We start from the raw sequence: 24,581 nt of genomic DNA, 5'->3' as shown, positions 1-24,581 counted from the left end.
CATTTACATAACGCGATATGGCGAAAATATTAACACAGGGTCAAAACTCAAAGTGGAGGTATCGTAATGGGAAGAATGAAGATGAAGGAAAAGATAGAAAGAATTGAGAGATACTGGGAAAGAAACGGAATGGAATTAAACTAGGAATTAAATATCGAAAAACCAAAAATCAGATTTGGGGAGGGTAAGAAGGAAAATGGAGAATAGAAGTAAAGAGGGAAAGAGTAGAGGGTGTGGGGAGTAGGAGAGGAGTTTCAAAAATGAGTTCAGAAGAAGAGGACACATTTTTAATGCAATGTTGTGGACAAATCTAGAACTAACTCAAAAACAGAAGGTACAAGGAGCTGATAATGGAGTGGGTGTCGAAATATCTAAGGGAAACGGAAAAACATCAAACTAATAGCGAGGTTTAGCAAACTTTGTCGAGTGAAAGAGAAAGATATTGACTATCTGGTATGGGAACCTGCGTAGCTCACATGAGCTTACGTTAGTAGCTCTAATTTTGGCTACAAGGCTCCTGGGTTCGAATCCCAAGTAAGGCATGGCTGATTGTGATTGTATAGTGGGTTGAGTGGGAAGATTAGCAAATTGCTAACACTCCGCTCACTATAAAATAAAGGCAATAAAAAAAAGTAGAAAAAACAAGGGATAGCGGTAGATAAATATTGGTGGAAAGGGAAAGAGGAGAACAGTGTGTGAACAAGATGATTAAAAAAAAGGAAGAAATGGAGAAATTTTGATATACATAATTATACTTAATTAGGTTTATTCTAAACAGTAAGGAAGGTTCCTTATTATCATGCGATCACATTTCAAATTTGAACCCGTAAATTTCTTTTCAGTCGCAAAATGTTCCTAAATTTAAATTTTAAACTGCGAATGTTTTCCAAACTTTTCGTGGGATCTCTGGTGTCAAAAATGCAGAGCGAGTAAATTGTTTCACAATCTATATCTCGAAATATAGGTATGTATACACTCTTTTTTTGGTTATCCTTTACCTTTAGTATCTTAATTTGTGTGGCCATGCACTCTCCATTGATTTATCGGGGTTCAACTAAGTATGTACCGCTAAGTTTTTACATTTTTACATCAGTTATAGGTTTGAAGTTGCATTCCAAGAGTCAAAATATCATACGAGAACAACATTTTTATGAAACCGTAGAAAATAACACACACAACACCAAATCTAGGTGGGAATAGATTTCCAATAAACTCAAAAACTGATCATTTACATGGGTACGAGAAGCAAAGGAACAAAGCAGAACAAAACTAAGATTCAAAAACGTTTCAAATTTTACATCAACTATACGCGTGTTACTAAAATTAATGAAAATTAAAAAAATATACGAAAATAGAAACAAATTAGATATGGAGACGTTGGTATTTGAACTTCGCGAACCTCTTAGTCATTATATTTGAGTGCATAACATTTCTATTTATTGACCAATGTAACGGATTATCTCGAGACCAACGAAATTTTGGACTCTTCCGGTCTAAGCCTCATAATTTTGATCGACTTAACAGATTTTATTAAAATTTCAGTACATGCAACCCCATGCGCGCAGAGGAAATGTTGCAAAAATTTTGCATTTGTTTTTAATATAGCACGTCGGGTACAAATATGAAACAAAATGGACTCGTACGTAATCTGGACCGTTGCTAGTTCAGCATGAAAATCCTTCCCTCAGAAATTTAAAAAAAAAGTACAATTTTTTGTTTGCATACCTTTTATATTTGGTCTCGTATTTGGTGGAATGTGGTACCAAACCCCCTTCAAAACACACTCAGCACAATTAATCAGTTGATCGCTGTAGCTAATTAACACTGGGAAAAAATCGGATGAAACGGTACGTTTTCGATTCACACAACCCGACACACTAACTGGTAATATTCAAATACGCGTTATCTATCACCTGATACTAACATTCGTTCATTAATTCGATTACTCATCCTTTCTCAATCCGGTATTTAGCCCTGATGTGATGTATCACTAACGTGCAGATTAGCTGTAGAAAATGTTACCATAGATTAAGAAATTAATCTATACCCATACTAAAAAATGCAAAATAACGTTTTTTTGACACGTTAAGTTTATCATTTCCGATTCAGCACAGGGCTGATTATTTGATTTTGTTATTAAAGCACTTTTTGCACTTACAGGATCAAAACGGCCAGTTAATCTCTATTTTTGGGATGAAAATATAATACGGCTACGATTATTTTACTATTTAAATATTTACTGAATTTTCAACGACGTCGATGATCCCAGCCGCCGCCGTGGCACCTCATTAGCTCTGGAGTCAGCGAGATGCGATGTCGACGTCCTTCTAAAACAGTGCCCGGTATACGAAAACCACAACGCTTCTAGTAATCTAGTAGATCAAAAATGATACAATGGTTTGATGCATCTTGCTGAAAGTGCTTTTTTTTACATCTGTTGAAGTGTGCAAAGCATAAGCGTTGTTCACATATTGCAAAAAAGTGCTGTTTGTCTTTCTTAATGTTCTGCATAATATCTGAACAAAATATATCCAGTTACTTGATGAATTTTTTATAAGGAACGGCATATCAAGCTTATTATGTTTATTTATGTAGATTTCATAATAATTCTATGCCTCTGTAAGACGAGACCCCTGTGCCCTGTGTTAGCGCCTAAGCGGTGATATCCTACCTTAACCATTAAAAATTGTCCATCGGGTGAGTTGTTTAAAAATTCATCCGCCTGATCTATGGTCAAAAATTTGAATTTCTTTGGTTTATAATCCTCATTTTTTTCTTATTATGAAAGCAAGTATTTTGAATACCTGTTAATGAATTTCTTAGTAGCATTGTCTTCAACATGGAATTTAGCCCATTTATGCCAAGAACACAGTAAAATGTTTGGTTCTTTTTCCACCACAACACTCCAGAAACTCATCAAACTCCTTTTCATAAAATTATAGCGAATTTTATCGGAACCCACTCAACGATCTTCACGTGGTGCCCATCAACTACATCGCCAATTAGTTTTAATGGATATACTTCTGTATTTGGTACGTCTTTAAACCAAAGTGCAAAAAATATTGGATATACCACGGTATTGAGGTTCACTTAATCCCTTATGTGACCTATTTCCCTCCCTTTGCTCGCGGAAAATATACTGTAGCGAATATTCTAGAAACCCAGACAGATCGAGGCGTTATAAAATATTAGTCACCGGCGATAAGAAACGAATAGATGTGACGCATACTTTCCGCGAAATATGTTTTGTTTAAAGTATTCGAGAGCGTTCGAAAGCGAGTTCGAGAACTTTCGACAAGATAAGTCTTGAAACGGTCGAGTATCGAGGAAAATATACAAGATATAGAAAAAAGTTCTATGCAATAGTTTTGGGGTTCTTCGATGTCTACTAGGCAGTAGATAATAATTTTAATTATACACTGTTGGTCATAAAGCGTGGCACACAAAAATTTTATTTTTTAAATAGAACACCCTGTATATTATAATAATTAATTATAAGGTAAGTAAACTTTAAAAATTTTGCTTGGATTTGGCCTAGGATTTGACCATATCGTTATTTGGCAAAAATGCTTTCTGATTGCAGTTAATGACGAAGACATTCAAGCGCTATTTACACATTTTTATTTCAAATTATGCGTTAAAACTTTTTTTTAATAATAAAAATCGGATACAGCGAATACTGAATGATCCTGTAAACAAAGTAACCGTCAGGGTTACCGTGCACACGGACGGACAGACTATTTCCTAATATTTCTACTGATAAAAAAATGTTTCCTATAGAAATGCCCTGTACCCAAAAATCAAGCGCCATTCTCAGCTTCTTATCCCAAAATGTTGACCACCCATTTTCATGGTTTGATTGACAGTTTTGAGTATCAAACCCAAACTTTTTGCCTCGCGTTCCTATAATCAGAAAAGTGACATTTTTCAAAATAGCAAATATAAGGTTCATGTTTCATTTGGGAGAAGACATCTTAACACCTGCTGTTTAGTATAGATTCTCGCTCAATCGCATATAAATTGATCGCCATTTTGATTAATCCACTTTTCGGGTAGGTACACTGTTGCTATATCGCTTGAGACTGTTAGTATAGAGAAACCACCATAAAACCCAAAACATTTAGACACACGATGAATATATATCATATACGATAATAATTTCAAGCATAAGTTTCAAGTTAGATATAGATTAATCAAAATATTAGATCAAATTAATAATTGAGATAGATGGAATTTGGAACCAAGTACATATTTCTGAAGTTTTAAGAGACATCAGGATGAAATTGGGTAGGTCGATATTGTGCATTTACTTTGAAATTTAAAAACAATCGCAGCAATTTACTATAATATCTCACTACCAAACACTAACAATAAATCTATAAGCGTCTTGAAATCTATTATTTTATATAAGTCAATTTTAATTGTCACTCACAATGTATAACAAATCCCGAACGGGACTTAATACTTCACTACGCATTGATGTTAAAACTAACTGAAACACAATTCGATTTGCTGATATAGTCATATTTATTAAATCCGCTTTCGTTTTTTATCGCCCATGACAAATTTTTATGGCGCCTCCATGTCTATCGAGATTTGTAGAATATTCGCTACAATATGTTAAATCGACAATGTTCTAACATATATCAAACTTGGTTATACTCATAATGTGTCATATCATGTACCTACATGTAGTGATTTAGATTATTTTAAATTTATATCATAATTTGCGTTGAGATATATAGTTACACTTACACTTATACCAGGTGATTCATTAGAACTGAATAGAACAGAATATTTGCTGCTACTGGGAACTGGGACAAACACCCAGTTCCATCAAGTGTATAGAAACTGTTTCAAAAAACATCGTTTTTTAATGTGGGAAAATAGGGGTTAGATCAGGATAACAAAGGAGGCCATAATCCTCTGATAATTAATTGAACGATTATCATAGGTTCCAAGTACTGAAGATTATCATTTGCAGTGTGTGCTGTAGCTCCATACTATTGAGAGTATCCTTCTCTTATTTCGTCATCGTGAAGTTGATTTAAAAAGGTATCTGCTATATCTTTCTGCTGAAATAGTATCGTTAAAAAAATACATCTTCTAGATATAGCAACTTTTAAAGCATGCAAACATTAACATTATGTGGATTTTCAGTTGCCCACGTTTGATAATCTTGGATACTGATGTAGCCAGATAAATGAAACCGCTTCATTCGTACATTTAAAATATTGTTGTTAGTTAAATTGCATAAACTGCAGAATAAAAGTGACATTAGTTATTATAATTAATTTAGACTTCACTGTCCACCAGTATGCAACTGCTGTTTTGGTAGCTGCATACCTATTGAGGGGCAGGTAAGCGGAGTAGGTACCTACTATATTTAGTAACGCGGGCCTTACTGTGCCGCTACCTTGACATATTCAATGCTACTAAGTTCAATTGTGTTAAAAAGGTAATTTTCCTTTCGTAGACCGAAACCTTTAAGAACGTCTTTATCAATGGTTGTATTTGTAATTACGTGTGCCACAAATGCATGAATTAAATGAATAATTGTAGCTTTCCAGTGTTTTCTTTTAGATAGCTACTTTTATTACCTCTCACATTAACTTTCACCGGTTGTGATACTTATATACCAGTGAGGTAGATGGGTTTGTTAGGTAGTCCGATGTTTCCCGGGAAAAACCAGTGTGCTGTGCACATGTACATGTAAAAAAAATTGAGTAGAGAGAGCCCTCGTGCCTTTCAAAGTTACCGTGGAATCGACTATGGCTACCTTTTTTTGCACACTTTGGAATATGAAAACAAGTAAGTACTATTGTAACCGGTTTTACACGTTTTTTACATGTAAAAAATTATGTAATTTACATGAAAAAATATCGTGAAAATAACTATTTTTTTTATATTTATAGTAGAGCATGTGCCCTTCACAGATAAATTCTCTTTATTAAGTTTTGAAAAGATGTAAAATATTTTTTTGGAATAATGCTACAACCATGACCCACACCATGACCGTTAGCTAAGCGGGAGTATTTTATTTCCCTGCAAATTCACAAAAACCATTGAATGAAACGAAGGAAGAAATTGCGCAATAGCCTCGATTGGAATAGCGTTACTAACAATGGATGGAATGTGGAGAGAATTTAAATCGATACTGGAAATTGATTTCCAATTTCTGCAGAAATTACTAACCACAAATCTTTCATCAGGCAACAAATTTCAGCTGTCATTTATCCAGTGTTGACAACTGTCGCATATGCGGCATACTTAATGCTAAATGATTAGGTTCTGCCAATTTAAACCGATTATTTTACATATATTACATGCAATGATGTAAAATAGCGTTTGTTACGCAATGTCATGTAAAAAACTAAAAGTCGTGTAAAATACCATCCCTGGTCATTACGTAGGTATACGCGAGTCATGTAAGTGAATTAAGTCCTTTTGCAATTGGATTACATTATTTGGCATAGTGTCACCGGAAAACAGGCAAAAATAGCCGTCAGTATCCCTATCGATATCAATTACAAAAAAGGCGGTACTCCTGAATTTGCGTTGCACCATCAGCGACGAATAACCATACCGTTCGACTTGTGCAAAAGATCTGGATCGATCATTGGTATGTCCGTTCATCACATCACAGCACTATCGTATTCTGCTCTAAGTTTGTACCAAAAAACAAACTGGATCCAGGAATTCTTCAGGAATGTTTTTTTTGTGGAATACTTTTCATGAACGGCAAGTAAAAAGTGGATTAAAAATTTAAAACCAACATCTTTTAGAGGGAAAAAAGTAGCCATAATAATGTGTCATTTATTTCGAAATATCGTTTTAAATAACTTCAGTAAAAAGTAATAACGATTTGCAACATTTCGTTTTTGACCGGATATCTCCGAAAGTAGTCGAAATTTTTTCAGTTTCAAAACTGCAATTTGTTAAGCATCAAAATACACAACTTTGCCAACTACAAACTACCCACCTATCTTTTACAGTTCCCGAGATCCCCATGGTGGCCCTATAAGAATTTGTATCAGCCTGTATACATTCTGTTAGAAAGCAGTTTCTTAATTACAAGTTAATTACCACGAAAATTAATATTAAAAAATTAAAGATGGTACGTCCACAGCTTCTAAAATACAAAGGACAGAATAGTTCAGTTTTTTTTCTTTTCAGTGATTCTAAAAAAACAAAAAGGTAGCCATAGTCGATTCCACGGTGACTTTGAAGGGACCTAAGTCTCCTTCTGTAACGCCCATTTATCTGTGGTTATGCGCACTACGCGCTTGTTTTTCCGGGAAACATCGGACTACCCGTCAAGTATTTTTCTCTCTCTGATATATACGTGTCGCAACTACTCAAAGACAATGTGAGAGATAATAGAATAATATACGTACAAATAAAACTTGCCGTAAAGTCTTAATTAATAAGTGACGTTTCAGGTTTGTGGCACATGTAATTGTAAATGCCACTATTAATACAGTTTTCCTGAAATATTGCCCTGTTTTAAATAAAAATTAGCTGTTTACTGCAATCAAGGGTTAGTAGCACTGAGTATGCGAAGGTAGCGGAACTCCAAGGTTCGTGTTCTAAAATCCGCTCACCTGCACCCACACAATTACTATGTGTGAAAAAACAATTATCTTTAAAAGGGTATGCAACTTTTATTACAGTAATTGTAAGTAGCATGCTGGAAAACAGGAATCAAAGTGAAATTACCATATTAACTGAAATAAATATTCAATCCACTTCAATGTACCTACCGAGAAATAATATATAATTTAATACCATCATCATCATTATTTATAGCAATTAAGGCATTAAAGGGGTTATGAGGTAAATGTCGACGCCCCCGGTCGATAGTCTGTTGTAAAGTAAATTTAATTGCTCTATTTATTTATGTACAATTAATTATTAACGAATTTCTAATGGTCCAATAGACTGATTTATAACAGATAATTATTAATTATCACTACCTGTACTCAAAATTTTATAACATGTAAATTTGTAACCCGAGCTCACTAATTTGTCACTTAGGTATCGGTGCTGGAATGTGAATTAGGCCAATCCAATTTGCTTACAGTATAGCAAACCAACAGATTCTAGTATTGTCGAATCAGCAGCAAGATGTCACATCCGCTTTCATTGCCTATCGCGCGTGATTAGTCATTTATCGACTTGTTGGCGACTTGATTCAGGTCAAGTAACGCAAAAGTATTTTACAAACAAGTCAAAATGAGCGAAAAAGTACTGAAGAAATAAAGTTAAGCACACAAATCAGTAGGTACTACAATTACTGCACTAATTCCAGTCACATCGAAACCTGTGTATGACATGCAGTACCTATTCTAATTTCGAAAGATATAGGTGAAGTCCGTAAAGGAAACTGGACTGTCTCCCAATTGTGGAAACAGTCTTCAATATTAAGGAGACAGTGAATGGTGTGAAAAAAATTTATTCAATTAGAATATGTTTGGCCTAAAAAAGGTAGGTACCAACCGAGAAAATCTAAAGTTTTAGGTAAAGTGGTTTTGGTTTTGGGTATGTCAGTATGTGCGGCACTTGCAGAAGGGACGAACTTGAAAATATGCAGTTTAGCGATGTTTCTGACATGGTGGAACGTAAACAAAAAGACCGCAAAAAATTATAAGACTTGACACTTTATTCTTATTTAGGGGGAATATAACCCGTTAATTCGTAATTATACAGGGTGTCCCAAATTTAAAGGTTCACATTGCAATAGCAGATACAGTATCTCAAAATAAGCATAAATTGTTAAATAAACATACGTCCTATCTTGCTTCGTTTTCGAGTTATGGCAGATTAAAGTTAAAAAAAGCGCGTGTAGCATGTATGTGGCAACGCCACTTGGGTAGGCGTTTGACAGTCATGGCAACACTGCCGTCAGCGGTTCTACGAATGCCACCAGCAATCTGACAGTGACATTCCCCCAACAACGAAACGTCGCGTCGCGTCGTACGACTCGGCCATAATGCTCCATGTCGGTCATGTTTTTTTGCAATTGAACTGATTGGAGTAATATAATATAATATAATTTATTGATCGTTGTAGAATTTTTTTTTACGTTTGAAAGTTCAAAAAATCAACTTTTTAAGGTTTGAGTTAAGTTATTAAATTGACCATTAGTTCAAAAACACTTTGTAGAAGGCTGATCAAAATTTAAATCATTCTCATGTAGCATTAAGTCAGTATTGTTGATTTTGGAAAACTTTTTGAAGTGCAGGTCAACGGAGCCATAGGTACAGGGCTCAAAAGGAAAACTGTCAAGAAAAATGTTGAACAGTTTGAAAGTTAAGTTGTTCATTGTTATAATTAGTGTGAAATTATTGTTTTCTTCAACGACCAGAGAAAAAGATAGGAAATAATCCAGGTTTTTTTAAGACCGGGGATGGAGTAGGCCACAAGTGAGATTCACCTCGACCAATCCAGCGACGTTCGCATGTTGCTGTTAAAAAATGTCGAGCAACTACACTAAAATGAGCTGGTGCACCATCATGCATTAACCACATTGCCTGTCTTGTAGTCAATGCTCCAGAATACTTTACTCTTTTGTTGAAACCGATCTTCACAAACCGCATGGGATTTTCGTCACCCCCTGCACACACGTGAAAATTCTGTAGCATTTCGCGAAAAAGTGGTGTCATCGGTAAAAGTAATCAACGTCAGTAGTTGAAGGATGTCAACCAATGTGTGCAAAACCTATTCACAAAATGCAACACGTGGAGAATGGGTACAACAAAGTGTCTCTTAGAATTTTCCAAACAGTCCAATTACTTACAACCAAAGTTTTTGCAATTCTTCGAGTAGAGGGTGAATCTTCTTCCACCATGTCCAGCACGTTCTCTTCTACGTCTACCGTTCTTACAGTCTTTGGCCTTCCCGGTCCTTCACTTCGCTTCAAAGTTCTAGTTTCCCAAAGAAAGAGTTTCCCATGAATACTTTGAAAGATTTTTCTATTGGAAACCTAATAAATTGCTCTTATTATTATGTAAATCCAAAAAAGATGCTCTGCCGCTTCGTTAGATCCGCTTTAGGGGTTTATTATAATTATAATTAGAGTATTAGTAATTAAAATTTAAACTTTTCTCTCCACCAGTCAACAACTGCTGTCTAAGGAATTGCATAAATTACGGTGTAGGGAAGCGGAGTACCATATAGTTAGCAATTGCCGCTATCTTTACATATTCAGGGTGACTAAACTCGATTGTATCATTGAATAAAAACACTATTTATTCAATGATTGTATTAAGGAGCTAATTTTTATTTACAAAATCACAAACTTTGAAGAGATCTTTATCAATAGTTGCGTTTGTAATTAAGTGTTTCACAAATATATACACTCAAAGATTAATTATAGTATTGTAGTGTGTTTTATTTTTATTGTATACATTTGTTACCTCTCACATGAGGTTTCAATGGTTGTGACACTTATATACCGTAGAGCTAGAAGAATATGTCGGGTAGTCCGATGTTTCCCGGGAAAACCAGTGCGTAGTTCGCATAAACCACCAACATGAATTCAACAGAAAGAGTCCTCGTGCCTTTCAAATCTACCGTGGAATCGACTATGGCTACCTTTTTGTTTTTTACCATTCCTATTTCCGAATATAAAAAAGAGTACACGGTTGTGGTAATTCCTGCAAATTTATGTGGTGCTATTATGGTCATTCTGACAAGCCCATCCAAACCGTGTCATGACCGCATCCATCATACCAACTAGACAGACCTACCTAATGGATATGGGAAGTAACCATTCTTTGAATCTCACGCTGGTCGTCTTTTCATTCTTCCTTTATTTCTGTTTTGGTTTTTTCCTGATTCCGTTCTATTATATGTTCTCTTGATTTCTCCCATAAACGTAATTAGCATCTTCATCATCTTTGTTAAGTGAAGCTCTTTCTTGTTTCCTGATCTCTTGGAACATTTCGCATATCACAGCTGCTTTTAGGCCTAATTGCTCCATAACTTCTCCCTAATTTCGCTGCTACCAATTACGAGTATAGCTGACTTTCTTGTTTGTCGTTTATGTGAATTGATTTAATTGCTTTGTCGGTTTCTTGAACCCAGACCGTGCTTCCATACACATTCAATGAAACTCCTGAATGGATGAGCGGACATTTTGGGTAGATATGGTAACTGCATTAGACTCTACCTTAGTGCTAAAAAGTAAAAAGGTAGCCATAGTCGATTCCACGGTGACTTTGAAGGACAATCCTTCTAGATAGTTATTTTTGTCGGTATTTGTGTGCGGACTACGCACGTGTTTTCCCGGGAAACATCGGACTACCCGACAAGTTTAGTTCTCTCTCTGGTATATACGTGGCACAACCACTCAAAGCAAGTGTGAGAGCTAATAAAAGTGTATACGTAAAAGAAAAAACGACAAACGCTGTAATTAGTAATGCACTTCTCAGTTTGAGGCACAAATAAGTACAAATGCAACTATTAAAGGTTTTTTTGGAAAAATGGCTGTGTTCTATAATAGAAATTATCTGTTTCCTGCAATCGATGGCTAGTAGCGTTGCGTATGCGAAGGTAGCGGAACTACAAAGCTCGTATTCCTAAATCCGGTTACCTACACCTACACAAGTACTATTATCAGTAAAAAATCCATCTGGCTTTAAACGGGTAGGTATGCAACTTCTATAACTCCAGTAATTAATATATTGATCACTTTTTGTCTCTGACCGTTTATGTATAGTGTAGAAAGTCACCTCGAAATAATGTATAATTTAAGACCATGATCATTAATAATTATTTATAGTAATTGAGACGGAGAGGTGTACGACGACCGTAGGCGTTGTTTTCATAACAATCTTTGATTATTACCAACAAAGTTGTTACAAAATATGAGAAACGAATGGACGGACGAACGAAAAAACGCTCACGCATTTAATTTAAAAAAAAATGCGCTAAACATTAGAGATAGTTCCCTGGATAGTTCGAAGTCGTTTTGCTTCGAACCGAATAAATGTCTTATTATTAAAACATTTTTATACCCTTTCTTATGGACATTATCCAGTTTTCATTAACTTTCTTTCTTCTATCAGTCTGTCATGGCGTTCATTATTCAAATTTTCTTTGAATTTTGCAAATATTGAGATTCGATTTTTTGCCTTGGACTTTTTGGTCAAGGGAAATCCGAAAAGGCTAGTTTTTTTAAAGTAGTAACTGTAAACTCACTTACCCTTCAAAGCTGCTCATCGAATCTGCAACAAATAATAGTTATTAAACAGCGTCTATTGCAATTAGCAACAAATTATACTTATTTTAATAAAAGTAATATATGTAATGTGTAAGGGTATTATGATTCAGAGCCAGGTAGTATTTTCAATTATAATAGCGTAATTTGTATGAATGATTACATATACTTACAGGGTGAAGATTTTAAAACAAAATTTTTTTAAAAGAAACTTTTTATGGTATCCAAAATTATAAACAGTTTGCTACCAATCTATGTAGGTACTTTTAATTTGTAGTCAGGGGCGTACTTCTGCATTGTCGAAGGGGCACACTTTTTTGAAATAGCAATCTGTAGTTATCATTTAAAAAGCAACCTTTTTTGAATAATGCAGCTTCAAAAACTTATAATAAACAATCAAATTTAAGAGAAAAACTCAAATTAAAGAAAATAATTTGTTAACTGATTTCATACCTTTATTAGTTTGATCATGTTTTTTATGTTGCCAGTTTTTAACAATACCTCACGAAAAATAGTGTTTTCCAATTAAAAAAGTGAGCCTCGTAGTTCTGTAAACGCCTCGGTAGACGCACTCCACTAAATTAAATTTGCTTATGTAATATAAGTTTTTTATGCTGCTATATGCAATAAAGAATATTTAATGAAAAGTAGTAGTTGCGAAAAAATAAGCCCTCCTTGACCAAACAGGAATACGCCACTGACCACAAATTTAAAATAATTCGATTGGAAGCAAACTTTTTCGAATTTTGGATAGATTTTTTTAAAAAACGTTGTTTTGAAGATATATTTAGTGTTCTAGACAACATTTTCACCCTGTATAGAAGCATGGAATAATCCCATGAAAAAATGTAATGAGGTACGCGAGGCCTTTTGCCCTAAGTCGTAGATACCCGAAGCCCAAATCTAATTACATCTTACCTAAATAAGTTATGACCTATATTTGTGTACTAAATTTATACTGTTTATGTCTAATTTAGAGCGTATAGGCTAAAATGCGTTCCCGTCGAACCTACAGTAATTTGTCGAATGCTTTCGAAAAATCCATAAGTTTATTATCATCTAACGCGGTCAACAGATCGTCGGTTGCTTTTAACAAAGCCTTTTCACGGGATATAAGTACCCCGATCTAAAACCAGTTTGAAATTTAGGAAGGATGTCAAATCGCTTTGAGTAATTTCTTATTTGATAGACTAAAACTTGTCCTAGAATTTTCGAAAGCACTGGTAAGACACTAATGATCCTTAGATCGAATAGGATTAGCAAAAACTCACTTTTCAATAAAGTATTCACAATGTGTCACAGAGGGTGGAAGTTTGAAAACTTGATCGGTTTTTCTGATGCCCTACGCCGACCATCAAGATATCAATTATTGGCTCTGGGTTCATTGGTAACAGTAGTGTGCTCTAGTATATAAGAGCACGTTTCTACAAATTATCAGTCAATTGATTTCCAAGATCTATATGTTGCATAATAATTGATTTACTTCTAATAGTAGCTAGAATAATGTAAAATAACAACATGATCCGAAATGGAATGATTTACATCAACTGAGTGATGAGTTATAGTTAATTCCAATGTCGGAGGTGAGTACAGTACGAATACTATCCAACGTATTGTTGATCACCAGGTTTATTGAAATTAAGCAAGTCAATGTTAAAATCTCCCATGCAAATAATGTTTTTTGATTTCACTTGGCGATTCGAATACATATGTACTTGCAATTCGTCCATAAATACACAGTAATCACAAATTCTGGGCGACCTCTAAATCTCTCGCTCTGAAATCAATGGCGAACAAAGTGCAAATGAAGTTCTAAGGCAAAGGATTGCCATTCCTATGTCTGAGAGTCAATATTTTGGAAGCTTATAACTGATTCTCTAAAACTTTGATGTAATGAAATGAGACAATCCTCTCCCTTTTGCTGCGGAAGACTTAAATGGGTAGTCAAGCACAATGCTTCTCCTGCACCACAAAACCAAACGCTATGATGATATGATTTTTTGAAAGAGCATATATCACTACCAATACAATATCATTGAAATGGCTTTGGACGTCGTAATAGTCTTTCATACATCCATAATTACCTAATAAAGTACAACTTCGTTTCGGGAAACAAACTGAACTCTCAGGAAACATAAGTTTAGTATCATCATGACAATCCTATTTTACAAATGCGGGATTATACTGAAGGTACTCCGAAAGATTTTAAAATAAAGATTAGACAGATGGGCGGACAAACGAACAATGAGGCCACAATAGTGTACTCTCTTTTTTATTTTCAAAAATGTGCAAAATAACAAAAAGGTAGCCATAGTCGATTCCACGGTAGCTTTGAAAGGCACGAAGGCTCTCTCTTTTTTTTTATCGTGCGTGTCGTGCGAAATGCGCACTCGTTTTTCCCGGGAAACATCGGACTACCCGATAAACACTTCACCCTCGCTGGTATATAAATGTCACAAATAGTGAAAGCTAATGTGAGAGGTAATGAAAGGATATGACTAAAGAAAACAGAATACATAATGCTGTAAGTAATCATGCAATTCGAAGATTTGTGGCTCACATAATTTCAAGTGCAACTGTTGGGAGAGATGTTCTTCAGGGTTGTGATCTTTAAAATAAAAATTATTTTTTTGTACGTTCGAGCTTAGTAGCATTGAATATGCGAAGATAGCGGCACCTAAAAGAACATAGTAGGCACTCCGCTTATCCACTACACTTAATTAGATATGCAGCTACTACAACAGCAATTGAATGCGGGTGGACAGGAAAGTTAAAATTGTATTTATTAATATTTTTCTTACTATACTTTCTATATTGCAGTAAAATTCTGTGTTCAAGATGCTTCCACTCACTATAGTTGGTTCATCCAGTGATTTTGACAGTGGTTTTTTCAATACCATTTGACGACCGTTGATAAATAACACAACAACATAATGATAACAACTTAGTGTACAGGGTGCTAAAAAATTTTCGAATCTTTCCATCAAAGACACTCTGTGAGCATGTCTATTCGATGAGAATTCTTGTTGGAATTTTTGTTAAAATGTGGAACCTGTCCAATTTATGATTTCTCCAAGTAAATGTGTTACAATGATAGGTACCTCTACTGGTTTTTTATTTCATTATTCTCTAACTACAGATTAAAATGCGATATCTTTAGGAAGTGCCTTTTCTGTACATCAAAAAATTCCCCAACTAGCGATAGTTTCCAAAATTATTGTAGTAACGTGTAGGAATCTAGGCGAATAGTGAATAGTACATTACGTAGAGCGAACTTTTCACACGAGGTGTGATTATGTTACTACACAAAACATATTACGATTATAGGGTACGTTTTTTTAGACGCATACACACTTTTTTGCCGTTTGCCGTTTTTTGGAATCAAGTAGTGAGTTGTTTTTTGAAGGAGAAAAAGAATTTTTAAAAATATTGAATAAACTTAGATTCCAAGCTGTCCATTTTATTGAAAGAAAACTGAAATTCGTGAAATCTTCAGGTTACCCCAATTATTAAACCCCTACTTACGTGCATTAAGAATTTCATCAAAACTCGCCCTTAATTATGTGCTAGAATTTCGGAAACCATTCCGCACAAGACACAATTCACTTCGCACTTCGCGGTACCACTTGCAAAATTATAATGCCGTAGGTGTAGGAGGATGATTAACGTAAACTTGTAAAGGTCAAAACGCGGTTATCTACATAACCGGGTCGGGTGTAGGTGTATTCAAATTGGAGCGATTGGGGCCGAAAGAGCCAGTATGTTCGCGCTGATGTGTGTTCGGATGATTGTTGCTAATCCACTGAATCATCGAGCGAAGGCATTGTAGGTTATACACCTGTAGCCTTACAATCTATTGGGACTTTCCATAGTAGATTATTATATCAAATTGAGAGTATAGAAACGGGACAACGTAAAATTAATTCTTTTAACTTTCCAAAATGAGACCATTTGCGTGGACGAACATTATTTTTTGAAACGGTTTTGCGTTTGGCATCAAAATCATTGTAAAGCATAGCGTATATGCTGAAGAATTTTGAAACCCTCCAGGGAACCAGTGAATGAAACCCGTACAATTTTTTGGTACACGACACTCACTAATATAACACAACCGTGCCATTTCACATACAGAGTGGGATCAAAAACGAAACAGCTACTTTCGGAAATTTAAAATGAATTTCGAAAAACATTTCAAAATCAAAAATACACCCCTAAGTTTCAAAGTTTTGCACCTCTTAGCACTAAGGGTACAAGATGGCCGTCTACAATGACAATTTTAACCTGAGACTTCCCATTTTGGCCCACAGTGACCACAGTTTAAACATAATTCTAGAATTACTACAATTAGACATTAGGGTAGACATATTACGCTTTGGGTCCGATCAGAGCCACTCAGGTAGAACACGCAGTAAAGGGATATGGCATACTATAACCACAGATATACTGATATACCTACACATACAACAGACTGCTAACCTTATGCATTTTATGGGTAACACATATTTGGGTATACTTAAAAGCGCCTTCTATTTAGCAGCAGATAATGCACGCTTAGTGAAGTGACAGACGGAAAACGCCCAACGCCAAGTTACGGAAAACCGTTTTTAGTTTGAAGACATTATTTTTGCACAATCGCTCGGCGGGGCGGAAGATAGATTGGGTGTTGGAATATGATCCCGAAACCAAAAGACAAAGTCCTGAATGGCACACCTCGTCCCAAGAAGCAAGACGATGACCATTGTGTTCTTTTACTTTAGGGGAATCGGCCACCGCGAGTTTGTAGCACATGGTACAACTGTCAAATTCTACGTGGAAGTGCTCAAAAGACGCAAGCGAAGGTTCGTCCGGCCTGACAACGCAACCAATCGGAAACTACGTCATGACAACGCACCAGCCTACTCCGATTTCCTCGTGACCAGCTTCTTGGCCGATTCAAACGTACCAACGATTATTCCTTTTTTCTGTTCCCTCGCTTGAGAAGCTTTGCAGAGGCCTTCCATGACACAGATGCCTGCAAATCTTGCTGTAGGCGCTATATCAATGCGGGAGGAAAGCATTGAAAATTCTTAATGTAGAAGGTTCTGGGAAATAATTTTTTTTTATTCACATCGGAGACATTACTTTTCGGACGGACCCTGTACGCTAAATTATTTTCCATATTAAAAATGCAGGCCAAATGGAATCCAATCGTGCGTTGTGAGGATTGCTTCTATCTCCGCATTGAAATGTGTTTCCTGATACTGAAATTTCCAGCTGAAATTTTCATTTTAATCAAACCTTGGGGCGAAAAGTCTGGGACAGAATACACAGAAAATAACCACATACGGTTGCACATAGTAGGTACGTATTTGGCTGCTTTGGCATATTTGCCATTAAATTATATTGACGATAAGCAAATTGTATATTTTTCGAGTTGAAGTGGCCAATTGCTACAGTGCGGATATTATCTGTGAAAAGTGCTTCCAGTGTTAGTCTATTTGGTGATTTGTAGACTGAAATAATATTCTCACGTCTCCTGTTGGATAATTCTAAGTTAGCAATGCTTTCGGTAGGTATATAATGATTTTTTGGTAATTATTGCTAGTCCCCCGAGGGGTAATTGGATATTGGATCATTTCTATAGATATTATACAGTGGTATTCGAAATTGTTGAACTGGTGCTTAAAGAGTTTCTGTAACAACTAAACGTCGACGTTGTGTCGGTCCAAAAAAGCAATACATCATGTCATTGTTTTAGTAGACCGTTAGCATTATAGTTAGCTAGCAATGATGAGAGTAGAGAGACGGCGTATACCTAGGGGGTATTTATTAGGCTGGCCCGAAAAAACCCATTTTTTTATTTCGAAGTTGTATGCGAGACAAAACTAAGAAAACCCGAAATCGGTTATCTTCCGGTCGCGCATAGACCCATAAAGTTTGACCAAATGTTTTTGAATTTTTGAATTTGAGGTTTTCATAGTATAATAGTATGTAACATCTTCAAAGAGAGTCTAAAAACATGGTGTTTTAATTTGTTTTAGATGAGTTGATATCTTCCGGTCGCACATAGGGCCTAAAATTTGACAAAATATTGAAAATTTCACATTTTTTGTTTTGTTGCTGTTTTATACTTTTTAACACTTACAGTTACAGTATTTTTATTGTTTAACATATAACAACATTGTGTTTTATTATAGTTTTACATCTATTTGTCTTGCCTTGAGAATTCTTATGGAAGCCCGAGTTCTTTTATGTGTTTCTTGTCATCTTGAGTCATGAACCCATGACTAAGAATAAGGCGAAATTACAATCATTATAGCAAAATAGTACGCAAAAATGACATCTAAGTATTCCACCTACAATGCATGCGACTTAATGGACAGTTTGTAATAGAAGTAGTTAGTAGTTACAAGCAGTAGTTGTAAAGGTAAGCAAAATCAAAAGGATAGCCATAGTCGATTCCACGGTAACTTTGAGGGGCACGGGGGCTCCCATCTATTGCGGCCTATCCATTTATCCTTTACATGTCTTTGCAAACTAATCGCACGGTTTTTCCCGGGAAACATCGGACTACCCAGAAATTTATGTAATCTCTGCGGTATAAATGCGTAACAACAAGTTAATTGCAGTGTGAGAAGTAGTGAAACTATAAATAGGTGAAAATTACATCGCGGTCCTTAAATTAATAATCGCCACGATGTATTTGTGGCATACTTAACTATAATTTCTCCTGTAATTAAAAACTCCCTGAAATATGACTGCCTTCTTAATAAAAATTAGATCTTTAATGTTATTAAGAGTTAGTAGCAGTGAATACGAGTAACGAGCGGAACGGCAAGGCTCGGCCTGTAAAAAGATACAATACTCCGCTCAACTGGCAGTTGCTACGAGTAAAATAACTGTAGTTTTTAAATCTGCAACCAATGTGGCAGTAGTTGCAGATTGATATGCCGGTGTTTAAATTGATGGTTAATAGTAATTAATGAAAATATGTATGTTGCCTGCTACAAGTGTCTGAACACCCAGTATACTTTGATCAATTTTGTTGAAATTTTCAGGACAGTTATATTTATTTCGAACTAAGAAACCATTTCAACATGATACAAATTGCAGTAACGCTAATAATAATAATTAAATGTTTCTATGGCCTTCCCGTTTGCCGAATCGGTCACCAACCGAAGCATATGGCTTTATCGCCACCTGCAACAGTTTAAATGATCTTCGAAGGTGTCTTAGAATCTTGGGACAGTACATCACAGGCGAATTTCAAGTGTGACCAGTCGAGTAGCTGAATACGAAGGAGAGTGGATGATCCACACATAATTAGTGTTGTTTGAATTTGCTGTAATTGTACCATGTTGAAATTTTCATCGCTTCTTATTTCGAAATAAATACCTGGAATTTTCTCTAATAAGTTTGGTTCGCGGATTAATTAATTTGTTTCGTAGTTTAATTTTTCAATCCGCGAATTAAATTAATCGATCCTAGAATTAAATTAATTAGACCGCTAATTATCTAAATTAACTACGGATCAAATTGATTAATCCGCGAATCAAATTAATTAGAGGAAATTCTGAGAAATCGAACCGCTATTTAAATTAATCGACCCGCGGATTAACCTTATTACGAAGTAATCAATTTAATTGATGACATCATCAATTAAATAAAATGTCAATAAAGCTCAAAATCGTATCATTTTTTAATTAATTTATTAAATCAATGTCCACATTCCAAGAAGTTCCCGGAAATATTCAAATTATCCCTCGAAAAAAACCCTTTTCCACGTGGGCCACTCCGTAAATCAATTTTATTGACCTCGATTAACCCCGCGAATCAAATCCAACATGACCGCCAAGGTGAGGATCTTTAGGTGCCGCCGCCGTCGTGGAATATTAAACATGGAAAATAATTGACGATGTGTTTCAATTTCTCGCAACTTAAACGAAATTAAAATATTCAAAATATTCAATTTTTAGAAAATGACCGATAGGTACGCGGATATTTTTTTCGGTATCGGTCTTCGGGCATACAAATTGTTAGGGTGAATATGGACGTGGGAAATCACAGTTTTCGACATCGCAAGACCTGTACGAGAGATGCAACAACCGAAAATACGCAATTTGTTCGATTTTTGTTTGTGACAATTAAAGCCTTAATAGTTTCCGAGATACAGCTTTTCAAATTCGGTTCAAATTTTGGATATATATATTAGGCATACGAAAACGGAAATAACGGGTCGGATTTTTGGAAAAAATTTTGGAGCACCACAACCGGATCGAACTTTTTTTTCAAAGAAGCAACCTAACATTTTTATTAGGGTATTCGCAAGACCTTTATTTTTCTGTGTACAACCTACAAAAATTGTGTCAGGTTTTATTACAAGAAAAATGTCAAAGTTAAAAAACTAAAATTTTTTTTCGCCAAACTAAATTAAGTCTAGTTAGAAATTATGCCTTGTGACATTAAAATAAAAAATAAATAAAATCAATAGACAAATAGGAGAGGTGGTGGTATAAGATGGTTAAACAATTTTCGCATTCTTGACAGAAAGTACGTCAAGATCGCAGAGGGAAAAAAATGCGTTGAGTCTTGTGTTAAGAAAAAGATGCACAAAAAAATAGATGCAATCCAAAACAAAGCAATTCTGAATTATGTACCAATAAAAATTGACCAGAACCAATAATCATCATTCTGTAAAATGTCAATAAAAATTTTCCTGTGGGAATTTGAACAATTTAGTGTTTAGTAATAAAACGGCACCTACAGCAAATTAATAAAACTGTTGGCAGGTTTTGGTTCGGAACCAGACACGGTCAGTCATAGTCAAAGACATCTTTAAGCTGGATTCACATGAATACGAAATCCGACGATACGATCATCCGAAATGCTTATGATTGGTCAATAATTTGAAATGTGCTTGACATTTCAAATTATTGACCAATCATAAGCATTTCGGATGATCGTATTGTCGGATTTCGTATTCATGTGAATCCAGCTTTAGTCGTTTCTATCTGTTTAACTGATACTGATAACTGGCTTCCACCCATTTTCATTTTTCCATCAGATTGTTGTATTGTAGTGATTTTTCAACAGCGCCGGTGTGTTGTAGACATTCACAACGGTCGTAACTTTTGATGACAATGGCAGTGAACAACCTAACTGTACGGAGCGAAAAGAAAAGATCACGCGACAAGGGCGCATGAACAGCGTCTAATAGCTTTTGACTAAAGAATTCTTTTTTGGGAGCTGGCTCAGTCTAGGAAACAGCATCTAGACGTCTTTGTTGGCGTCTGTTCCTCCAGTGAGATGCAATGTGAGGTGACACCCTAAACCTCCAGGTTTTGTTGTATTGGTCAAAATGACTAAACGTGACTGACCTTCCCTCATTCTGTGTGATTTAATTGTAATTGACATTCCTGAACTTAAACAATAACGATTTAATGATTACCAAATGGGAATGAGAACATCTTCATATTCCCCCACTAGCTGAGTACATCTGCCTCATTGGTTGCATACATTATCATAATTAAAAAGAGTTTGTATTCGCCGTAATTGCAATTAAGCGGGATATTAATATCAATGTCTTGACATGTAGTGTCTTGACATGTAGTACCGCTAACTCCCCATCTTTTATGCTACTAACTCCAAGTGAAGTAAAAATAATAATTATTATCGGCAAGGGAGTTTCGTTTGGGGTAATTTTGAGTAACTGTTGCACTTATCGTTAAGTATGCCATAAACCTGTTAAATAATTTATTGATTAAAGTTTGCGATATGTCACTTCTTACAAAAAACTTGTATTACCTCTCACACTAGCTTTCAGTGACACTGGAACTTATATACATCACAGTGAAGTATCATTTTGGGTAGTCCGATGTTTCCCGGGAAAATCCCAGCGGATTGCATACAATGCTCTTCGCATTACCAACATTGAAGTTCAGTAGAGGGAGCTCGCATGCCCCTCAAAGCTACCGTGGAATCGACTATGGCTACCTTTTTTACTTTCTTTTGGATCTTAATTTTGAACGCCAGGGAGTAGCGGGGGTGTAGTTTGTTGCCCAAAACAAAGATTAGATCTAGGTTACTAATTATTAAATTCTTAGGGGTCATGGGATTTCAATGCTAATTTCTTAGTATCGAAATATTTTCTCCCCTAATTAATTTCGAGCAAAAGAAATAAATTAGAACTCAGTATTCCCCTAAAAGTCGAATTTTTGTTTCAATAATTTCGCACGGCATCAGTGATTTGTATTAAAATCACTCGTGCCGTGAAATTATTGAAACAAAAATTATATTTATAATTATAATGTATAATTTCCTTCATTTCTCCGATTTCCCACAACAAAAAATGACAAATGGGCACAGGAATAAACGCAGAACTTTACATTCTACCAAAGAGTAACCATAATGGATACTCTTTGATTCTACAGAAAATGTATTTACAACTTTGTTGTAAAATAAGGGAAGAAAACATTTCAATATAAAGAAATGACTATTGAAATCCATATGGCGCGTAAACCGTTGCTATACCTTGTATAAGGAGCCATAAATGAATAAGTATAGGCGGGCCATAGTGAGAGGCTCGCCTTACATATTAAAGAAGTGCAAATTTTGCAGCCGATACCCACCCATAAATTCAAAAATTTGTTTACCTATCTGCCTTCACAATGCCATTAAAAAAAACCAAATATTTTCTCTAGAAAAAGTCCAAATGTAAGTTATTGGATAAATTTGTATGTTTCACATATTTTTTTTCATTATTATTTGCCGCTGAATATTAAAAATGTTTGTTCGGATAAGCGGACCATCCAAATTACACTGAAGTGCCGCTACTTTCACTTGTTCATTGCTACTAACCCTTGATTGCGTTATAGAACTAATTTTCAATTAAAAGTCCTTAACAATTTAGAATATTTTTGGTGATAGTTGGCTTTGTAATTACGTTTGCCACAAGCTTCGGCGGTGAATAGTTTATTAGACCAATTGTCGTGTTCAAATTTTACAAATATCCTCCACTACCTCTCACAGTACCTTTTCGTAATGTTGACACGTATAAGCTACAAAGTTGGAATAACCTGCTGGGTAGTCCGATGTTTCCCGGGAAAATCTCTGCGTATTTGTCGCGGAACCAACCAGGCACTTAATGTCCATTATCAGATGGAGCCCCCGTGCCCCTCAAAGCCACCGTGGAATCGACTATGGCTACCTTTTTGTTTTTGTATAATGTACCTACGCTTGTTGATCTTAGTCCAGACAATGAATGGTCTATGAGAGGGTGTAGCAGGGATCCCTTTAGAAACTTGTTCAGAGTGCTTAGGTAGTGAACATACCTCGGAACATACTAAAAGTCCTGGCGCCTAGGTGGCAAATCGCAGGGTGGAGGTATAATCTTTGAGTTTTATGCGCTTGTATATTGAAACCGGTTCATTATGGGAGAAAATGTTCTAATATCAAATGAAAAATCATTAAATTCTCTACAACTTTTATTTTTACCACTTTCCGGCGAGATACTTAGAGATTAATTTGTCATGGAGGCTCATTAGTAGATTTTAATTTCCAAACATAATGTTTTTTGCTTTGATGTTATTGTAACGATCCTGTGACGCGTTTGTCTTTATACGGAATAAAGTTATTATTATTATTATTATTATACCTGTAAACCTAAAAGATTTATTATCAAAATTCACCAAAAGAAATTATGCGAATATTTGTTTGATCGTTCTGTATAGGTACACAATTAAAAATGTAGGTATAAGGGTTTCTCGTTCTTCCCCACTCCTTTTTCTGTGTACCTGTGTGCTATATGTTGTTGAATAGTGAACTATAATTCATTTTAATTTCCAACTGGTAACTGAATCATAGAAAATGAAATAAGTAGACTTTATGGTTTTAACCGAGGTTTTAAGTAACCTACGGCATTTCCCGGCCTTCTAAGAAAGTGCGTCTTTCAGTGGGATAAGTAATTATAGTATACTTATAGGTACCTATACAATGTGATTGATTTTGGTTGTCCAAGCGTAGGTAATTATCTTTTATTATTGGAAATAGGAAAAAAACTGTAAGAAGCAAAAAATACTCTACTTTCAATTTCTAATAAAGCTACATACCTAATCAAAAAAACAAGTGATATAAAACAAAAGGCTATAGAAAACTAATTAATTTTTTTAAAATAGAAGTTACTGTTTTCTGTCATATTCTTAAAGAGCTTGAAATTCTCTTTACAATGGTATCAAATAATTACCTTAGAAATTAAAGCTACAGTAATGGGTTTAGAACCAATCGTAGTCTGTGGAATTTTAAACAGAAACATAAAAAATACAACAGAAAGCGAAGAAAACAAATGAAAAGCAGTTACAGAAATACTTATTATGACTTAAGA

At 35.3% G+C, this 24,581-nt stretch overlaps 1 long non-coding RNA gene across 1 annotated transcript in view; it reads right to left on the bottom strand.

Moving 5' to 3' along the window:
• The window catches only part of LOC116172117, a 143,726-nt gene that overhangs the window by 42,549 nt on the left and 76,596 nt on the right, over positions 1 to 24,581 (bottom strand). The window contains exon 3 of the long non-coding RNA XR_004145590.1: positions 12,209 to 12,230. This is a non-coding gene — a long non-coding RNA (uncharacterized LOC116172117). The remainder of the gene's footprint in view (positions 1 to 12,208; positions 12,231 to 24,581) is intronic.

Source organism: Photinus pyralis, unplaced genomic scaffold (assembly GCF_008802855.1).
Source record: "Photinus pyralis isolate 1611_PpyrPB1 unplaced genomic scaffold, Ppyr1.3 Ppyr1.4_LG5, whole genome shotgun sequence".
NCBI lineage: Eukaryota > Metazoa > Arthropoda > Insecta > Coleoptera > Lampyridae > Photinus > Photinus pyralis.
This window is presented reverse-complemented; position numbering and strand designations above follow the sequence as displayed.